The sequence below is a fragment of the Octodon degus genome, unplaced genomic scaffold (genome assembly GCF_000260255.1).
Source record: "Octodon degus isolate 3935 unplaced genomic scaffold, OctDeg1.0 scaffold00027, whole genome shotgun sequence".
Lineage (NCBI taxonomy): Eukaryota > Metazoa > Chordata > Mammalia > Rodentia > Octodontidae > Octodon > Octodon degus.
Genome location: NW_004524603.1, coordinates 7,728,203 through 7,734,824, shown reverse-complemented (window position 1 = coordinate 7,734,824; position 6,622 = coordinate 7,728,203). Strand labels below are relative to the sequence as shown.

At 39.0% G+C, this 6,622-nt stretch overlaps 1 protein-coding gene across 1 annotated transcript in view; it reads left to right on the top strand.

The window, feature by feature from the left end:
* The window catches only part of Cntnap2 (contactin associated protein like 2), a 1,699,165-nt gene that overhangs the window by 1,213,222 nt on the left and 479,321 nt on the right, over positions 1-6,622 (top strand). The gene's annotated exons all lie outside the window — the stretch shown is intronic.

The window sequence follows — 6,622 nt, the reverse complement described above, 5'->3', positions numbered from 1 at the left end:
CTCCCTCTCCCCCTCTCTCCCCTCCCCCTCACTCTGCACATACACATGGCAGCCTATGTGAGGACACAATGTGCAGTGTGAGGACAGTCACCTCCTACACAGGAAAACCAACCATCCTAGCATCTTGCTCTTGTGCTCCTCCCCTTCAGCACTATGACAACACAGATGTTCTTGATATCTCCCAGCCTGTGGTGTACTGTTATGGGACAAACTAATAAAAAAAAAAAGAAGTCTCTCTGGAAATGCAAAATTGGCCTTCCAAATGTTTGTGCATCTCAAGGAAGTAAAACAGCTAAATCTTCCATATGTTCATTATCATTCTTTTCCTATTCGGTTTTCATATTGTTTACAAACTGGATACTCTGCTCTGTAAGAAACATTTGGCAATTCCCCTTCGGGATCCTCGAGAGAAAAATGAATTCACCCAAACACACATGCTTCATTCACTCCACAAAATTGTCACTAAACTGAGATTTGCATTGTTCAGGATGTGCATAGCCCTACAAGTTCAGGCCCCTCATTCCTCTCTCTGATGGTATTTCTGGCTGTCAATTAGCAGTGATGGATTTTTATTGCCTCTCTTATGAGGGGAGGATTTATATGTATTTTAATTTGTGTAAGTTGACTGCATCATAAATGGTTCATGCTTGAAATTGCAAAGTAAGCTTGCCAGTAGGGATGACCTTGTTTATTAAAATCTAATTAGCTAGAGTTTTAGGATGTCTCTGAGTGGGCTACAGAATTTCTGTTTATTTCCAGACCTGACAAAGTTCAAAGATCCTGCTTTCCCTAGTTAACCATAAAGTTCAGAACCCGCCTGTGAAATAGTCTAGTTAATTCTTCTCCTAGTCAGAAGAAGTTCCTCGAAGAGCGCACGCCCAAGGGTCTTTGGCAAAATACGTTGGCCATCACTTTTCAGAAAATTGATGTACTGGATTACTTACCACTTGAAGAAAGAGGCATGGATGGGTATCATTTACCGCATCTGAAACAGGAGAGTAGGAAGGTGGCGCACAGTTCCCAGCTATGCTCGGACGGGCCTAATGATCTCCCCCTCGAAGTCTCCCGCTGGAGAAAGTTTTACACCACCCGTGCCCGTGAGACAAGAACGCTCAGGGCTTTTTCCTTCCAAGTTTGGAAAATAATATGGGCAAGTTGATTATGCACTTGTGGTAAAAGCATAATTAAAAATCGATTCTGTTCCTGACATAGATACAAAATCTCTTAATGCTAAGCCTCCTCTAGTTTCTACCAGATTGCTTTCTCCTTTTTCCCAAACTTCCAAATGATAATTCTGCAAACTGAGCGTTGTTAAGTTCATTCTACTTTTTGATCTACGTTTAATTATCCTCCACTGGACGTTCTCTTCATTAGTCTCCCAGAATTCTTTGCAATATGCCCAACAGTCATCTTCATGCTAACACACGTAGCGTGCGCTCTTCAATTTTATGGTGTCAGACATTGTGCATCTAACATGATTTACCTTTCTTTCTCTTCGAAGCTCTTTATTACCTTAGTTTAAGTTATAATTCCCTTGGTTTACATTACCTCCCAAATTTTAGATCATTTATTTTTAACTTCTTTGGTTCATCTTCTGACCTGAGAGTCATCCCAATCTTAAAACCCTTTTCTTGGTTGTCTCTGGCTCATGTTGGTCTGAGGTACTGAGAGATATCTTAAATTTTATCTTTCTTTGGACCATCTCATCCTAATGCCTAAGTGCTTTGCATTATTGTAGCCAAGAGGGTGTGGCTCCTTTGGATGTTCTCTCAGCACCTTCATGATATTGGTAACATAAAAACAAACATTGATCATCCTCAGGGCCTTACAGGGTTCAGAGCCCAATAAAAGCTACACCTTCAAACAAGTCTTTTATGCCCATTAGGGGAGCAAAGTGACCTGCTGAGATGAAGGGGAAATGACAAAGTATCTCACAGATGAGATGATGTTTGTAGAAAGAGCAGGGGAGCAATCAATGCCAGAATCATTTGTATGGATTTTCTTACATGGAGGGGGCTTTAGAAATGGCAATAGGAATAAGAAGCATTGCTTCTCGATTAAAAGAAAGATATTTGTATCGGTAAAAAGTAACACTTTTAGGATAGTAACATCCATAAAATAAAGCTCCAAATTACATCACCCTCCTTCAAAGACTAAGTGTGTCAAGACTGAGGCTCTCCTGAGCGGATTGATCTATTTAAGAGGGAGTTCAGTAGTTCCTTTTCATGACTGACGTGTAAGAGTACTTTATACAATGATTAAAATAAACAAAAATGTAATAATTAAAAACTGGCTAGACTGAGAGTTTTTCATATCCAAGGAAGAAGTTCATGATGTGAGTTTCTAGTCACCCTCCTCCAGGGACTTAAGGGATGTGATCCTAGACAAGTCTAAGACTAGCAGGAAAGATTCAATGTGCTGCTGTGAGCCTATGCTGTCTACCAGCTACCATCGTCATAATGAAAGTAAGAAGGGGAACTTTGAGAGAATGAATCAGAGAGGTTGACATGGGTGTTCTGGAATCTCAGAAACACAAGGCCAGCTGAGTCACATCATTCTGCATAGAGTCAATGTGAAGATGTCAGCCCTCTCGGAGTCCTTGGTGGGTGGATGTAGAACATGGGAAATTATGCCTTCCTGAGCAGCCCTGAAGAATCGCACATGAGGGTGGCCCAGCCAAGAATAAAAAGCAAAGAGGTGTCCCAGGGACCAGGTTCAAAGACAATGAGAAGACCTAATTCACCAGTGTAAGAGATAGTTTTCCCCCCTGGCTACTTTTCAGATGCTAAGAGTTGGCCATTAATTTCTAGAGTTGAACATCAGGAAGACTATACATCCAGCACTCTCTCTTGGAAAATCTTGTAATCCGTTAGCCATGATTTACAAAAATATAAGGAGTTCTTGCTTATGGAAAATAAAAAGGTAAATAGATAAAATGTGAATTACCCAAGCTAGTCTTTAATCCAGTGAGGCAGTTTTCTTATATAACAAAAATAATGAATTTTCATGTCAGTTAAAGGAATCAGTTGGAATTCATTGAGTAGAACTTGAGAAATACAAGCATACATCTTCTCAAACTGCAGAGGGTTGGAGTTAAGGTTTGGATTTTTACCTCAGATGCTAGTCAAATGAATATTTAAAACCCAGCATTATATTGTTCCTAGTCTATTATCCCTGAAATGTGAAGGTGACAACTAGCTAATCTTTTAAAACAAATGCTGGATATTATTTTAATAGTATCTGGAGAAACTGAAAAGGATCTTAAATTCCTTTCTTCATAGGGTTTAGGCCACAAATGGCCACATTACATTAAAAATAGGCCTACTATTTGTGATGTTTTATGCATACATTTAAGATTGCAGATTTGTTCAAGTAAGTCCTATTTCTTGATTTAGAATGAGACACACACAGAGCAAGAGACCAAAACACAGAAACAGAGACAGAAACACAAAGACAAAGAATCAAAGAATAGAATCATATCAAATCCAGGTAAAGAAACAATAGCCCTGGTAAATTAACTTAGTTTTTACATAGAGACAAATTCTTAAAACTTCCTCTTTGAGGGCCAGCCAAACAGCTCAGTGGATTAAAGCGCTTGTTTAGGCAGATGCAGTCTCTGGGGTTCAATCCCCATTGAGCCATGCCAGCCCTTCCCCCGGGGAACACTGAGGCAGTGATTAAGACTGGGCATAGTGGCGCATGCCTATAATCCCAGCTGTTGGGAGGCTGAACACAGGCAGATCACTATTAGTCAGATCTATGTAGTGAGACCCTGTAGACTCTGTAGGCCCCTGCCTAAAATACAGAAAGAAAACTTTCCTCTTTAAGATTTAAATCTTGGACTGGGGAGATAGCTCAGTGGTCTATATGCCTGACTGGCAAACATAAGACCTGGATTCAATCCCCAGTACCACATGCCATGCAGGCCAGTGAAACTGGGCGCAGTGACTTACACTTGTAATCCCAGAGCTGAGGAGGCTGAAGCAGGAGGATCATTATGAGCAGAACTGTGTAGCAAGATCCTGCAATAAATAAATAAATAAATAAAATTTTAAAAATCTAAATCTTGTACCTTCTTGCTAAATTAATAACTTGCAATGTTCCTAATGAAATATTAGGTTCTAAAGAAAAATCAATCCTCAATTACAGTAAAAGAAAAATCAAAGTATTTCAAGAACATTCAAGAAACTCCAATATATGGCAGGTTTTCTCTTATCTCTCACCGTTGATAGTCGACACATACTAATAATGATTACAGAATTATGCCTTGTTGTGGTCTCCGCTTATTCATGTTTATCGATCATGAAACTTGAACAGCCAACCACTTGTAATGCCCTCTCTGTGTTTACTTTATAAAGTTTCTTGGAACAAAATATCTACCTTGAGGGGACCTGCACCCAAAAACTGCAAATCCAAAAACATTTTGCATAAAATCTGAGAATGGTTAAAAGGTCCTTCTAAGAGAATCTAACCTGAACAGATAATTGTCTAACATTTATAAAGACCAAACCAATTTCCACTGAGAAGGAGTAATTGAATCTGTAATTACTTCCATTTCATAGGGGTCATAGGCATGGATTCTACAGACCTAATTGTGATGACTATTTTCTTAATTACTCTAATGGCTTTGTAGGGAGTACAGCCTTGGAGCACTAAAGGAGTCTCAGCAGTGAATAAGGACACAATTACAAGCATCTAGAAAGTTCTGCTTTGCTGTGTACTAGAGAGCTCTGTTGTTTATTTCACCTTCTGGTAATGACTAAACCCCCTACCACCCCCAAGTGCTCCACGACTGTAGACACTGATGGCTGGTAGAGGCTGTTTCTCAACCAAATTATTTTTATTGCTACAATTTAAATATACATCGTGGTCACATTCATCATAGGGAATTTGTACCTGTATGTGAAATGTTTTAATTCTTCTTTTTTTCCCACGCACCTCCCTTTCTTTGGACATCTCTTTCCCACCTTATTTTCAGTGTTTCTATTTTACCCTTGTTTCCATTTTATTCTTCTTTCATCACTGTTTTTTTCCTTACCTTCTTTTCCCCCTCCTCCATCTCTAGATCCCATTCCTTTTGGAACAATTTTTTCAATTACACAAAATCCCACATACATCTTGGTTCTTATTTATACTTTCAGTTTCTCACACCAGGAAAACCAGGCAATATGTACGCATGTGTGTCTGATTTATTTCACTTAAGAGTATGGTCTCAAGGTGCATCCTTTTAACTAGAAATGTGTGAATTATATCCTTTATGGCTGAGTAGTGTGCCATTGCATATAAAAACATATCTTCTGTATCCACTCATCGGTTGATGGGCATTTGGGCTGTTTCCAAGATTTAGCTATTACAAACTGTAATGCTATAAACATGGATGTGCACATTACTGTGGTATAATGCTTTTAACTTTATTCGGGAAGATACCAACTAGAGGAATAGCTGGGTAAAATGGGCCCACCCCAAGTTTTTGAGGAATTTCCACACCGATTTCCACAGTGGTTTTACCAATCTGTACTCTCACCGAAGTTCGAAAAGGGTTCCCTTTTCCATACAGCCCTCTGGCACTTGTCATTGGTTGATTTCTTGATAGTAGCAGCTCTTTCAGGAGTGAAATGGAATTTAATTTCCTTCTTCCAAATGACCAGTGATGTTGAACATGACTTTATGTATTTATTTGCCATTTGTACTTCTGCATCTGAGAACTGTGTATTCATCTCAGATACCCACTATTGAATCAGATCTTTAAATTTAAGGCATCTGATTTCTTTCCCATTCTTTATATGTTCTAGATATTAGTCCTTTGTCTGAGGAATAACTGAAAAATATTTTCCCATTCATTGAGTTTCTCTTCACTCTGTGAGTAATTTCTTTTGCTCTACAAAAGACTTTTAATAAGATGAGATCCCAGTTGTTGCTTCATTGTATGTTTCCCATGCGATTGAGGTTTTATTCATGAAGTTTTTGCTATACCTATGTCTTTAAGTCTTCCACCTGTTCTTTCCAGCAGATTTAGTGTTTCTGTTTTAATATTTAGATCTTTGATAAATTTGTATTTTGTTTTAGTGCATGGCAATAGAGATGGGTCTAAGCCAGGTTTAATTTCTAGTATATGGAAAGCCGTTTTTTCCAGCACCACTTATTAAAGAGACTATCTTTCTTCCAGTGAAGGTGGCAGACCCCTTTGTCAAAGATAAGGTGGTTGAATGTATTTAGAGTTGTTTCTTTCTTTTTTCGATGTATTTGGTACAGGGTCTCACTATGCAGCTCTGACTCATAGTGATCCTCCTGTTTTCAGCTTCCCCAGAGCTGGGATTACAGGCATGCGCCACCAGGCCTGGACTCAGTGCTGTCTCAGCATATGCAGTGGTGAGGCCAGCTTGGCATGTAATGATGCTTAGTCAGCTGATCTATCTCTCTGGCCCTTTAGAGTTGTTTCTGCAACTTGCATGTGTTGCATTGATCCTTAGGTCTTTTTTCTTTTTATTAGCATAACTTTGTTTAGGTTTTTGTTTTTTGTTGTTAAAGAGATTACAAAAAAACCTTTTTTAAAACACATTAGAAACAATACAGAGACCCAGTCCTAGCCCAGGTCCGGTGAGTGTGCGGAGAGCTTCCTGCT